Raw genomic sequence first — 15,308 nt, forward strand, 5'->3', positions numbered from 1 at the left:
ATGTGCTTGTCTTTTGCTTGCTGTAGAATAATTAGTAGAGTTAAAATGCTGAATCAGTACATACTAATCCTTATGTGAGTGGTAATTGAAGAAGTATGGTTGTGAAATGGGATCACATTATTCTGCAAGAAATAGAAGATGTCTATGTACAGTTTCATTACATTGTCTTCACATTTATAAGATACATAGTTCAGACAAAAGGATGGAGGGTAGTGCCCTGCCTAGTCTTTCTTGTCTCAGTATGTCATATATCTAATTAGTTTTGAGTTTGACCTTACAGTGGCTTATGCATTGTTACTGGGTAGAATACTATTTCAAGAAAAGCATGACCCATCATGAATCAATAGTGAGGCATAATATTTAATAAGACGTAGTTTGTTTGCTTTTAACTTACCAAACTAGACACTGTTTGATCTGATTGCCATATAAAATGAAGTGTCTGAATAAAAAATCTCAGACAAAAACTTTGTTCAAAACTGTAAAGTATTTCACTGCACTACATGGGACTCTACAAACTGCATTCTCAAAATTATTCCAGTTCCATAATAAACGTCCTGTGTCTGACCTAATGGATGATCTTTGTACTATTCCCAAAGGATTGTTTTTCCTTAAACCTTTCATGTAAGCACATTGCCAAGTTAATACAATCTCCCAAAGTGAGCCTTGGCCTGTGAAATATGCTTTCCTTTAAGTTTGCCCATGAAGGATCATTCATGACAGCACATGCCTAATTAACAACCTCCTGAGCTGTTGGGGGAAAATATCTTCTAGAAATGAGGAAACCAGTAACAGATAAATGAAAGAGGCAGGGAAGGAGCAAGGGAGAGGAGAAATAGTTTTGTACTTCTTTTATGTAAGGTGGTGAAAAGGAGAAAGCAACCCACCTTTTTTTTGTTGTAGGTTGAGACAGTTTTTGTATAACTGGGAAAAACAGCATGATTATTTACCTTTCTTTTTTTGTTCTGTTTGTTAAAATATCCTAAAACTGTAGCTCCTTTTGTTCAAAACAGTCTAAAGATGTTCAAAACAGTCTAAAGAAACAGAAAGAGGCTGGAAAACAGTTTGTCAGTAATGAAAGGAGAAAGCAGGTAGTTTCAAAGTCTTCTATAGGCACAGAAAGTTTGTCATTTTAGAGGCCCGAAAAGGAATCATCTGTTATCTAGGGCTATCATAGCAAAGCAAGGTACATGGTTCTTCCTTCTCTCTTTGACCTTAGAAGTCCTCTGTATACAAAGAGGGAGGCAGGCAAGAAGGGGGAAATAGGAGGACAAAGGAAGATAAGGAAGGGGAGAGAAAGAAGAAAAAATATAAGAGGAGGAGAAGGAAAGGACAAGATTTATATCCAGCGCAATCCTGATCTAGCTTTATTTTTTCTTATAAGGACATCCAACCATTGAAATAAGGCCTTGCTCAAGGACATCATTTAACCCCATTAACTGCTAAAAGCCATGCCTCCAAACTGAGTGACATTTAAGGCCTGGGCCTTGACAGAAGAATATGATGAGAGTAGGCTGGTAGAAGACAATGTCCTAAATCAGTCCATATGAGAAATGCAGCAAAAAAGGCCCAGGAAGCTATATGGAAGGGTGTCACCTAGACAGTACATATTCGTGTCACTTTTGGGGTAGGCAAGCTTAACCTCTGGTGCAATTTCTCAGTGGAGGTTCTCATCAGGTGGCTTCAGAAATCTGACTGATAATTACAAGTTTCCTTTCCTAAAGAATACAAACCTCACATGAGGTCCTTGTTTTTATAGCTGAGTAATACTCCATTGTATAAATTACTACATTTCCCTTATCTATTCGTCAGCTGAGGGATATTTTAGTTGCCTTCCAGGTTCTGGCTATCAAGAATAATGTAGCCTGGTGCATTTGTAGGGCTCTTAGCAGTGAGATCAGGACCTGTCCCTGGAGCTCAGCTGGCTTATGAGAACCTGCTCCCCATGCTGGATTACCTTGCCCAGCCTTGACAGAAGGGGAGGAGCTTGGTCCTGCCTCAATTTGATTTGCCATGTTTTGCCCCTTTCTGAGTGGAGAAGGGAAAGGGGATAGATGAGAAGCTGGGGAGCAGAGGGTGCAGAAGGAGAGGAGAGAGGGGAAACTTCAGTTGGTATGTAAAACAATGAAAAAAAAGTTATTTAAATTAAATAAAAATAATATATGTCTCACACAGACTTCAGAAAAATGTTATTTTGTCACAGCTTGGCCAAGAAAAGATTCTTCAATACTACCAAGAGCACAGAATCTCAAATATAATATTAAGTTCATTTTCTCTGTCAATTAAAACCTTAGTGAATTCCACTCAGCTGCAACTCAAGACCTAATCTGCATGTGGACATTATAAGGGCAGGTAGTTCCCTGAGCTCCTGAGGACACCTTCAAAGCACTTACCTGGCATCTGCTGAAAATAATGTAAGTGCCTAATAAATATTGAGTTACTGTTATTACTGTAGACCATGACTTTAGTCACTTCATCTTTGAGCTAGCTGAAATCACAATGACACCAGCTAATAAGTATCATTATGGGTCTACAGTAAATGCAAACTACACTGATTTTTTTCCACATAAACATTCTAGAATGTAACAATTCATTTTTTTTGTGTGTGTGCATGTCCATATAATATAAAAGCTATATAATATTGATCTAAATTTTATTCATGACTTTTTGATATCAGCAAATAATCTCTTCTTAGTTGTGTGTTCCCTTTTGTTTCAAATCCTCTTATTCCTAGCTAGCATCTTATTCATTGGAAGAATGAAGTGAAGAACCCTGGTTCCCAATTAGGACTCAAGTCATTATACCAAGTTCCTCTTGCTTGTCTGTGTTCAATTCCCACATCAATGCCTTGAACACTTTTAATGCCTCTTCTAACACTTTTCTCCTTTTGTCTTATATCAGAGATGAGCTGTAGAAAACTTCCCCTCTGAGGAATCTTCAAACATGACATTTCCTTTACAGCAAAGTTCCTTTTTCTCCCTGGTTATATTTTTTTATAAGTGTAGCCTGTCTTTAATCACGGCATGACCTTGACAGGATTTAAGATCAGAAAACATTATCCTGCACATGGACCTGTGGGGATATGCAGTTGACCACAATACAGAATATGTCTCTCCAACAATTTAGATAGTGGCTGCGCATCCCATGAGAGTATTTCTGTAGAGGTGGGGTAGACAGTATCTGACAGTCAGAAAAGCTTATTGATAATTAGCCCTGAAAACATCCATGGTCTAGCCAATATGTGACTCCCTCCTGTTTCCCTTAGCAGTGAACTGGGGCCGAGGGAAGAACACCAGAACATAGGGAGAGCACACTCTCTGAATATTTTTCCAGACTGACTGGTGTGATAGGGATTTTTCATCTCTCTGTGTCATGGACTTAAATATGGGCAGTGTGAATGATTCAAACTCCTGCATATTGCCAGATATGCAGCAGCCTCTAAGACACTTCATAAAATGGGAATGCCATCAATCAAGGGCTGTTCTTTCAAGCTTCATTGGTTTTTATTATGAACCATCTATTTCATTTACTATCTAATTGCTTTAAAGAGTTGTCTGTTAAGCCAATGGCTAATTAAAGTTACTTAGAGCAGACATATAGTTCATTATTTTTATAAAAATGAAATGAGAGCTCTGGGTCAAACTTTATGTAACAGTAGATATAACTCAAGTATAAAAGTGCTCAATATGTTCCTATAGTCAAGCCATTATTCAAAATCATATTAACACATGCTTATATGTTTGAATTAATGAGTAAAAGTTCAATTTTTTATAGAAATCAATGCCTGGAAATAATATTCAATAATATTAGCATGTAATTTACTACAGAGTAATATCTTAGGAATAAAGAAAACTAATTTTTTGAAAAGACATTGCAGATATGAAAATATTTTTAATTTTAAACATATCTGTATTATTTTTATTGAAAATAGATTTATTTTTACACAGTATGTTTGGATCATACTCCACCACCACATATACACATATCCTCCTGAAACTTACCCAACTCCCAAGGCATCCAACTCCTTGCATTCTTTCTATCTCTCCATAGATAACAGCAACATAAAACAAAGAAACAAACAGAAAACAGAATTGAACAAAACAGAGCAAAAGGAAAAGTCACAATCATCCCAAGCCCTCATGCCTAGACACCACTACAAAACCACAGTCATTAACAACCAAAGCAATATGCCTCCACCAGAATCCAGAAAGCCACTATAATAGACCCAGAGAAGTGAAATATAACTGAAGTACAAGAAAAGCTCTTCAAAATAACTATTATGACTATGTTCAATAACACATAAAGAAACTATGAGTAAATCACTTAAGGAAAAGCATGGAAAAAACAAACAGTGGAATGGAACAATGAAACCAGTATCAGACATTAAATTATTAACAGCATCACCCAATAAAACCCAAACTGAGATTAAAACCTACAAATAAAAAAATACTAAGCGGTAACAGTGACCAACAAAGGAGAAATTCCTGGAGCTGCTCTGAGCACACTAGACCTGCCTATCCACAGGGGACCACCGGTAATTTCCACCTGCCTGTTCTCTGACCTCCACCACCAGTCCTCTACTGGAGTTCCAGGCCCCTCCCTGAGATCTGCCTATCTCTGAGCAGTCTCTCTGAGTTGCTGCAGGCTGGATCCTTGACCCACACCACAGGGACTCTGCCAGAGACCTCAGCTGGAGAGTACCAGGCCCAGGCTAGATTTGCCCTCTCTGCCCCCTCACATGCACCCTAACCACCCTCCCCTCCCATCCCCCAAACCAAATTCCACATGTAGGGCAATGCCATCCAGGTGGGGTCATGTAAATCTGTCAAGTCATTGAAGTAGGGACTAGCACTTCTTTCCTGTCTCTAGGTTAAGGGAGTATCTCTCCATTGGGGATGTGTCTGAAAGGTCCTTGTCTGCACCAGGAATACATCCTGGTTCCACTGTCTGACTGCTCAGTCCTTCTAGCTGAGACCCGAATTCAAGAAGTCTGAGTCAATCCCATGCTGGATTCCCAGCTATCAGTCTGGGGGCCCATTAGCTCCTCCTGTTTCAGGTCAACTCTCTCTGTAACTTGGTCTTGTCCTCTCTATCTGCATCTGGATTCTAGTTCAACTCAGTATTTAGTTATTGGTGTTTGCTTATGTTTGCAGAAGGTACTAGGTGAGGGCTCCATGATGGTGGATAAATTAGTTGTTCATCTCATTATCCGGGAAGGGCATTTATGGTAGTCTTTCCATGGTTGCTCAAATTGTTAGTTGGTGGCAGTCTTGTAGGTCTCTAGGCCTTTTATTAGGTTTAGTTTTCTCTTCAAACCAGTAATGGCTCCCTCTTTTATCTTCTCTCTCTCTCTTCTCTCTCTTCTGTCTTCTATTCTTATCCTGGCTCAATCTCCCTAGTCACATGTGCTTGAATAAATTTCTTAAAGAAAGTACAGAAATCCAAGAAAAAACAAACAGGTGAAGGAAATGGTTCAAGACTTGAAAACTGAAATAGAGACAATAAAGAAAACAAAAATGGAAGACATGCTGGAAATTGAAAAACTGGACAAATGATAGGGAATTACAGGTGCAAGCATAACCAACAGAATAAAAGAGATGGAAGAGAGAAGAATCTCAGGCATGGAAGATAAACTAGAGGAAATAGGTTCATCGACAAAAAAAAAATCGTAAATCCAAAAATCCTTAACAGAAAACATCCAGGAAATGTGGGACACCGTAAAAAGGCCAAACCTAAAGAATAACAGGAATAGCAGAAGGTGAGAATGTCCAACTCAAAGGTTCTGAAAACATATTCAACAAAATCATGGAAGAAAACAAGCATTTCCAATCTGAAGAAGGACATGCCTATGAAAGTACAGGAAGCATACTGAACACCACATAGACTGGACCAAAGAAAAAAGATCCCTCAAAACATAATAATCACAACACCTGACATACAGAATAAAGAAAGACTATTAAGAACAGCAAAGGAAAAAGGACAGGAAACATGTAAAGGCAGACCTATCAAAATTGCACCTGACTTCTCCATGGAAACCCTTAAGGCCAGAAGGTCCTGGATAGATGTTCAATAAACATTAAGAGTCCACTGATGAGAGCCCAGGCTACTCTAACCAGCAATCACTATAGATGGAGAGAACAAGATATTTAATGACAAAGCCAGATTTTCACAATACATATCTACAAATCCAGAACTACAGAGAAGGAAATCTCCAACCCAAGGAAGTTAACTACGCTCACAAAAACAGAGGCAACAGATAATCCCACATCACTTATTGTGGGAGACTTCAACACACCACTCTCAACACTAGGCAGAACCACCAGTCAGAAACTCAACAAAGAAATAAAATAGCAGAGGTTATGTCTCAACTGGGATTACCAGACATCTATAGAACATTCCATCCAAACACAAAAGAATATACCTTCTTCTCTGCTCCACATAGAACTTTCTCTAAAATTGACCACATACTAGGTGGCATAAAAAAACCTCAACAGGTACAAAAGAATTGGAATAATCCCCTGTATCTTATCAGACCAACATGCTTTAAAATTGGAATTTAACAACAACACAAATCGAAGAAACCCTACAAACTCATGGAAACTGGACAATGTACAATTGTACCATATCTGTGTCAAAGGAGAAATAAAGAAAGAAATTAGGGACTTCCTAAAATTCAACAAGAATGAGGACACAACGAACCGAACTTTGGAACACCTGAAAGCAGTGTTATGAGGTAAGTCCTTTGCACTAAGTACCCATATGAACAAAACAGAAGATAGTCACATTAGAGAATTAAAAACACAACTGAAAGCCTTAGAACAAAGAAAAAAAAAAAAAAAAAGCAAACTCACCCCAGAGGAGTAGAATCAAGGAAATAATTAGTTTGAGAGCTAAAATCAATAAAATAGAAACCAGGAAAATAATACAAATAAATCAATGCAAGAAAGAGTTGGTTTTTCTAGAAAATCAACAAGATATACAAAACTTTATCCAAACTAACCAAAAAGCAGAGAAAGAACATTCAAATTAACAAAATCAAAAATGAAAAGGGGAACATAACAAAGGACACAGAGGAAATAAGGACAACATTCAGGTCATACTTTGAAAACTCCACAAAATTTGAAAATTCAAAGGAAATGGACTACTTTCCGGATAACTATCACTTACCAAAATTGAATCAAGTATAGACAAACAACTTAAATAGACCTATAACCTGCAATGAAATAGAAACAGTTATCAAAAGCCTTCCAACCAAAAAAAGCCCAGGGCCAGAGGGCTTCAGTGCAGAATTCTACCAGAAATTCAAGGAAGACCTAATACCAATACTCCTCAAATTGTTCCACGCAATAGAAACAGAAGGTTCATTACCAAACTCTTTCTCAAGGCCACAATCACCTTGGTACGCAAGCCTCAAAAAGACACAACTAAGAAAGAAAACTACAGACCAATATCCCTGATGATGCAGGGATATTGCAGAAATTCTCAATAAAATACAGGCAAACTGAATCCAAGAATACATCAGAGAAATCATCCACCATGACCAAGTAGGCTTCATCCCTGGATTGTAGGGATGGCATAGCATACAAAATCTATCAACGTGATCTAACATATAAACAAACTGAAAAAGAAAAACCACATAATCCTCTCCCTAGATGCTGAAAAAGGCTTTGACATAATTCAACACCTTTTCATGATAAAGGTCTTGGAGAGATCAGGGATAACAGGACAATACCTAAACATTATAAGAGCAATATACGGTAAACCAATAGCCAACATCAAACTGAATGGAGAGAAGCTTAAGGAGATTCTTCTAAAATCAGGAACAAGACAAGGCTGTCCTCCCTCTCCAAATCTCTTCAGTATTGTACTTGAAGTTCTAGTTAAAGCTATAAGACAACAAAAGGAGATCAAGGAGATCCAAATTTGAAAGGAAGAAGTCAAACTATCTCTATTTGCAGATGATATGATAGTTTACATAAGCGAACCAATAAACTCAACGTAGGAACTCATACGGAATCTGATAAACACCTTCAGTAAACTCGCAGGATATAAGATAAATTTAAAAAAATCAGTAGCTCTACTTTATTCAGATGGCAAAGAGGCTGAGAATGAAAGTATAGAAACATCAACCTTCACAGTAGCCACAAAAAACATAAAGTATCTTGGAGTAACACCTAACACACAACTGAAAGACCTATATATTAAGAACTTTGTGGTTTTAAAGAAAGAAATTAAAGAAGATATCAGAAAATGGAAAAATCTCCCATGGTCTTGGATAGGTGGGATAAATATAGTAAAAATGGCAATCTTGCCAAAAGCAATCTACAGATTCAATGAAATCATCATTAAAATCCCAGCACAATCTTCATTGACCGTAAAAGGATAATAATCAATATTATATGAAAAAACAAAAGACCCAGGATTGCCAAAACAATGCTGTACAATAAAAATCTTCAGGAGGAATCACCACCCCTCATTTTAAGCTCTACTACATAGCTATATTTTTTAAAACAGCCTGGTATCGGCACCAAAACAGGTAGACCAATGGAATCAATTTGAAAATCCAGATATTAAACAACACACCTACGAACACCTGATTTTCGACAAAACAGCTAAAAGAATACAATGGGGTGGGGGAAGCAAATTCAACAAATGGTGCTGGCACAACTGGATGAGGGTGTGTAGAAGACTGCAGATAGACCCATGTCTATCGCCATGCACAACACTCAAGTCCAAATGGATCAAAGACCTCAACATAAATCCAGCCACACTGAACCTCTTAGAAGAGAAAGTGGGAGGTACCCTTGAACAAATTGGTACAGGAGCCCCCTTCCTGATCATAACTCCAGTAGCGCTGACACTGAGATCAATAATTAATAAATGGAACTTCCTCAAAGTTAGAAGCTTTTGTATGTCAAAGGACACAGTGGACAAGGCCAAATGGTAGTCCACAGACTGGGAAACGATTTTCACCAGTCCTACATCTGACAAAGGGCTGAACTTCAAAATATATAAAGAACTCAAGAAACTAGTCAACAAAACAGCAAATAACCCTATTAAAAAATGGGGTACAGAAATGAAGAGAGAATTCTCAATAGAGGTAATAAAAAAGGTTGAAGGACACTTAAGAAAATGCTCCACATCATTAGCTATCAGGGAAATGCAAATCAAAACAACTTTGAGATACCATCTTACTCCTGCCAGAATGGCTAAAATTAAAACACCAATGACAACTCATGCTGGAGGGGATGTGGAGAAAGGGGAACACTCTTCCACTGCTGGTGGGAGTGCAAACTCGTAGAGCCGTTTTGGAGATCAGTATGGTGGTTTCTCAGGAAAATGGGAATTACTTTACCACAGAAGCCAGCAATCCCTCTCTTAGGCATATAACCAAATGATCCACATCCATGCAACAAAGACATGTGCTCCACTATGTTCATAGCAGCATTATTTGTAATAGCAAGAACCTGGAAGCAACCTAGATGCCCTTCAATTGAAGAATGGATAAAGAAGATGTGGCATATCTACAAAATGGAATACTACTCAGCAGAAAAAAATAATGGAATCTTGAAATTCGCAGGCAAGTAAAACCATACTGAATGAGGTAACCCAGTCACAAAAAGAGGAACATGGTATGTACTCGTTCATATATGGATATTAGACATAGAGCAAAGGATCACCAGCCTATTATTCACACCATCAAAGGAACTAGGATACAATGTGTATCCTAAGTGATTCATATAAAGTCCCTCACAGGAGGGGGAAGTGGGTAGGGGTAGTGAATGGAGAGAGAAGTAGGAGAATGGGAGGGGGAGGAGAGAAAAACACATGTGACTAGGAAGATTGAGTCAGGGTAGGAATAGAAGACAGGAAGGACTGAAAGTGAGAGAGAGAGAGAGAGAGAGAGACTATAAAAGAGGGAGCCAATATTGGTTTGAATTGAAAACTGAACCTAAAGAAAGGTCTAGAGAGCTACAAGACTGCTGTCAACTAACAAATTTGAGCAACCAAGTAAAGGCTACTATAAATGCCCTTCCTGGATAGTGAGATCAACACCTAACTTATCCATGGAGCCTCATTTAATACCTGTTGGAAACAGAAGCAAACACCCATACATAAACACTGAGTCGAACTAGAACCCAGATGCAGACAGAGAGGACAAGACCAGGTTGCAGAAACACATAGAGACAGCTGTCCTGAACAAGGAGGAGCTGGCAGGCCCCCAGACTGATAGCTGGGAATCCAGCATGGGACTGATTCAGGCCTCCCTGAATATGGGTCTAGGCCAGAAGGACTGAGCAGTCTAGGGGACCTCAGATAGTGGAAGCATGATGTATCCCTTGTGCACAAAAGGATCTTGCGAACACATCCCCCATAGAGGGATACTGCCTTAATCTAGAGACAGGAGAGAAGCCCTAGTCCCTACTTCCAATGACCTGATAGATCTACATGACCCCACCTGGATGGCATTTCCCTACATGTGGAATTGGGGTGGGGGATGGGAGGGTGGTTAGGGTGCATGTGAGAGGGCAGAGAGGGTAAAAGTGAGGGAATGAGTGAGGGAGGGAGAGGGAACTGGGATGGACAGGGAAATAAAAAATAAAAATAAAAAATAAAAAAAAGAGTGACCACCAGAATAAAATCATGGAAAAGAGAATCTAATACTTTGAAGATAACGAAGAATTAATGGATACCACAAAGAAAATATTAAATATAAAACACCATGGAAATCTGAGGTACCATGAATAACACATTTTTTTTAATAATTAGAGTACAGAAAGAGGAAAACCAGTTCAAAGGTACAAAAATATTTTCAACAAAATATAAAAGAAAAAAATTTCCTATCCTAAAGAAGATAAAAGGAGGCACCTTTCAAAATACAGGACAAAATAGATTGGATTAGAAAAGAAATATATTTTTTCTAAATTCATATTCAAAGACACTTACTGTAACATTTGGCACAGTCCAAGCCAGTCTTTTCCTCTCAATTTCCTTCCTCAGACTCCCAATAGTTGGGATTCCAGAGACATGTTACTGTGCCCACCCAAAAGTTCCCTACTCTTGAGCCTTATGTGGATCTCCTCTTTCATTCTAGTTAGCAATCTAATGTGCTCATTTTTTTTTTTTTTGAGTGTGGGTAGGAAGGCTTATAATTAGCAGCTATTGGGGGACAGGGATATAATATAATCTAAAGGAACACAGAGACAGAGAGCACTAGATCTTCTTGGAAGAACTCTTCTAATGTCTCTCTATTGCACTGTCAGCTACTAGAAGGACCGAGTTTTCTGGGAACTGTTCATAAATGTCTCTTTTACTACATAATTTTTAGAACTAAATAACCCTTGAATTTCTCCTGAAGTTTTATTTTAAAATAGAAGAACTTGGATACTAAAGTTACAGTGATAGACATCAGTCTATAATTTGAAAAGTAAATTTATCACAACTGTTTGGGCTTTAAAGTGAGACCAGAGAGTAAAATTCTACTGTTTCAGACAGTGTTCTCTTTCAAAGCCTCGTTTTTAGTTAACTAATGTTTATAAGGTTAGTTCTCATAGGAGGTCACTTTCAGACTAAATTTAACACTACTCACTCATCCCTGTGTAAATGATATAAAGCCTCAATACACATTCTAGCTTCATTTGATTTTTATTTTATTTGATTTTTTTCTCCCTAAAAGTTGCTGTTAGGACGTTTCTAGGCAACAAATGATTAGTTTCCTTCTAGCTTACTGTAGACAGCATTTTCATGGAGCAGGTTATGATAACCACTGTGTAGGTTAATACTCAGGGACTTCGAGGTCATTTTGATGAAAACAATGACTAATTAAACTGCAGATATCTAAAAAGTTTCTTCCCTTGTACTTTTGTTGTGGTTGAAAGAAAATGGCATCCAAAGGGAGATGAATGAGGGCTTGTTGGAGGAAGTGTGTCACTGTGGGGGTAGTCTTTGAGGTCTTATATATGCTCAAGATACTATCCCGTGTCTTACTCTACTTCCTGTTTCCTAGATATCAACATATAACAGCTTCTTCTGCAACACCATTTCTACCTGCATGCTACCATGCTTTCTATCTCTATGCCTGGAATCAGCAGATCAAAATGCATCAAAATGACATAGCTCTGGGTTCTATATAGGAAGGTCTCTTACTCTACATATCCTTCAAAGACAGGAGTATCCTTCTTCTTTATCAATCTCTATCTTTCCCATTTATTACTTTGCTGTATAGTGTCTTGCTATATAGCCTAGGCTGGCCTTGAATTATCAGTCTTCTTGCCTCAGTCTCTTGGATGCTGGATTACAAAGCATGTGCCACTAAAGTGACCAACAGTTGATGTTCATAACAGCATTCAGTCAGTTTCAGAGTTTTGCCTTGTAGCATTTGTGAGACATTAACTTAGTGTCACAAATGTGTAATGGATCACTGATGCTCTAAGTGATTACCAGAGCTTTGGAGTTTTATGACCATACACATTTAGCATGCAATGAGTTTGACAGCAAGTAGAGAACAAGGGACCAGATGTAGTACCGCATCAATTATATAATATAGCATTAGTCTACATTCTAGCTTGCTTCCCTGCTTAGGCAACAACTAGCAATTCACAATATTCATGACTTTTTTAATACATTGTATTTAAATTAGAAATAATCTTATTTTATTCAGTGCCCCTTACCAGCAGGAAGTGGTTTGGAAAGAACGACGCACAAATTCCCAAATATTGTGTATAAATGTTTGTTTTCATTTAATTGGACTGTTATATAAAATTAAATAAAATTAAAAAAAGAAATAATCTTATTTTATATATCAATCCTTTCCCCTCTCCCTCCCATCCTCCCTTGCACTGCAACAACCATGCCATCCCATCCTCCATCCCTAAGGATGGAGGCCTTCAGTAAGGGATCAAAGTCTGTCAAGTCTAGACTAAGAGAGTATCCCTCCATGGGGAATATGCTCCTGAAGTCTGTTCATTCACTAGGGAAAAATACTGGCCCCACTGAACTGGAAGGGGGAAGAGAAAATGGGGAATCTGGAAGATTGAGTTGGGGGATGAATAGAGGAGAACAAGAAAAATGATCCCATAATAGAGGGAACCATTACAGTTTGAATATAAATCTGGCACTAGGGAAATGTCCAGAGTTTCACAAGAATGACCCCCATGTTAGAATCTGAGCAATAGTGAAGAGGATCATTTAAATGCCCTTCTCCTACTTTAAATGCCATCCTGGTGCCTGCATTCAGTAACTGATGGAAGCAGAAACAAAAGATCCACAGCTAAGCACTGAGACAAACTTCTGGATTCCAGTTGTAGATAGAGAAGAGTTATAAACAACAGGGTCAAAACCATGCTGGGGAAAACCACAGAAACAGCCAACCTGAAGAAGTGGGAGCTCATGGACCCCAGTCTGACAGCTGGGGAACCAATAAAGGATCAAACAAGGGCCCTGAACATGGGTGTCATCTAGGAAGCCTGGGCAGTCTAAAGTTTGTGATTTGTTAGGAAGCAGAAATTGGGTTTCTTTTGTACTCAGGTCAAATTTGAGCTGAGTATGCAAGTGCAATGTTGGTAAACAAGAGATGTTTTTCCTATTGGTAAACTGTCACTTGAGAGTTATTACTATTAATATTTATGGAGCTTGTATTAATTCACTTCACTCATTTCATAAAATCTACAACACCTTGAATATCAGATGTCAATTTAGATTGAACCAGATTTAAATGAGTTCACATGGTAGTAAACTGACTCAGAAAGGTCCAATCCTTCAACTTAAAAGGAAAGATTAGGCTTCATATATTTATTTAAACATTTATATTTTAAGGATCAGAATTTTAACAATGATTAATTGTTAAAGAAATATATTTGTGGATTATAGCCAAAATTGAAAGTCTTAAAATAACATTAGCTGTGTATGCTTCATTCATTATATCTGATGTAAAGCTTCCTCATCATGTGAAACATGACTTGATTATTTTAGTCAGGTAAAAATACATCTATTGTGTCATATTATGTACTTTGAATATGTATTTTGTAGCCAGTCATTTCTTTTAGTAAGGTGTTTAGAATATACAAATACAGGTACAACTGTATTACCACAAATATGTATTGATATGAATTTTACTGAAACCAGTGACAGTGTAAGAATCAAGAATCAACTGAAAGGGGATTTCAGGCTACACTGTTTGGTATTTTAGAAAACACAAAATTAAAATGATAGAATTATTGACAATATTCATAATTAATATTTGTGTAACTACTGCATAAGGAGTTTAAAAGGAAGTAATAAATTTGGAGTCTTGTGAGAATAGCTGTGTTGATATCTGCTCTACCTTTGAGCTTTTTGTTATTTGGCCGCGTGATGGCTATCTGATATAGATTTTTTTAGGTTTCACAGTTCTTGACATTATTTACAATTTGACATTCTTCAATGTCAGATCAGCCTTTGAGGCAAAGGTACAATGCTTAACAATGCACATGGCACTCCAACATCTGAGACATGGAGATCCTCACCAACAAGGCTTAGTCCTCATTTCACTATGACTAACTTGCTTACACCAAGACCTTTCACATGTTTCCAGGTATTCATTAAATTGTGTAGCCTAAAGAATATTTCTGAGTATTGACATCAATCAAATATATTTTGCTACCTAGTGGACTTGGATGCTTATTGTAAGGTAATATCTTTAAGATAAGAGAAGGAAGTTTCACTCATGAAATCTCAGCAATATTGTGGCCTATAAAACCTTTAAAATGACAACAGTTGACATGTCAAGATGAATGAGGTTCAATCACAAGCCTCCATGTAGATGATGAGCTACAGGACATTAGTAGCTGGTGAAGTAGGGGAATAAGTTTTTTACAGGAATATTCTTTCTGATACATTATCCAGTTATCCAATACCAGGTAGTCAGCACTAAACACAAGCACCTAGTAGTAACACTGACTAATCTCATTAGAATATGTGTGTGTGTGTGTGTGTGTGTGTGTGTGTGTGTGTCTGTCTGTCTGTCTGTCTGTCTGTGTGTGAGAGAGAGAGAGAGAGAGAGAGAGAGACAGAAACAGAAACAGACATAGACAGAGATAATTATAGAAGAAATGTGGATTTTGAAGGAATCAAGGGGACAGACAAGGGGAAAATAACAATGGTAAATATAGTACTCAGGCATGGGAGTCTAAAAACAATATATGTATCCTGTTGTCATCATAGAAAGAAACCTGATTCCCATTTTACAGTCTGATCAATCATTGCCTGATCAGCTTAACCTGGAGCAAACTCACTTTTGTGAGTGTGGTGATTGTAAAACTTTTTATTGTTTT

The sequence above is a fragment of the Phodopus roborovskii genome, unplaced genomic scaffold (genome assembly GCF_943737965.1).
Source record: "Phodopus roborovskii unplaced genomic scaffold, PHOROB, whole genome shotgun sequence".
NCBI lineage: Eukaryota > Metazoa > Chordata > Mammalia > Rodentia > Cricetidae > Phodopus > Phodopus roborovskii.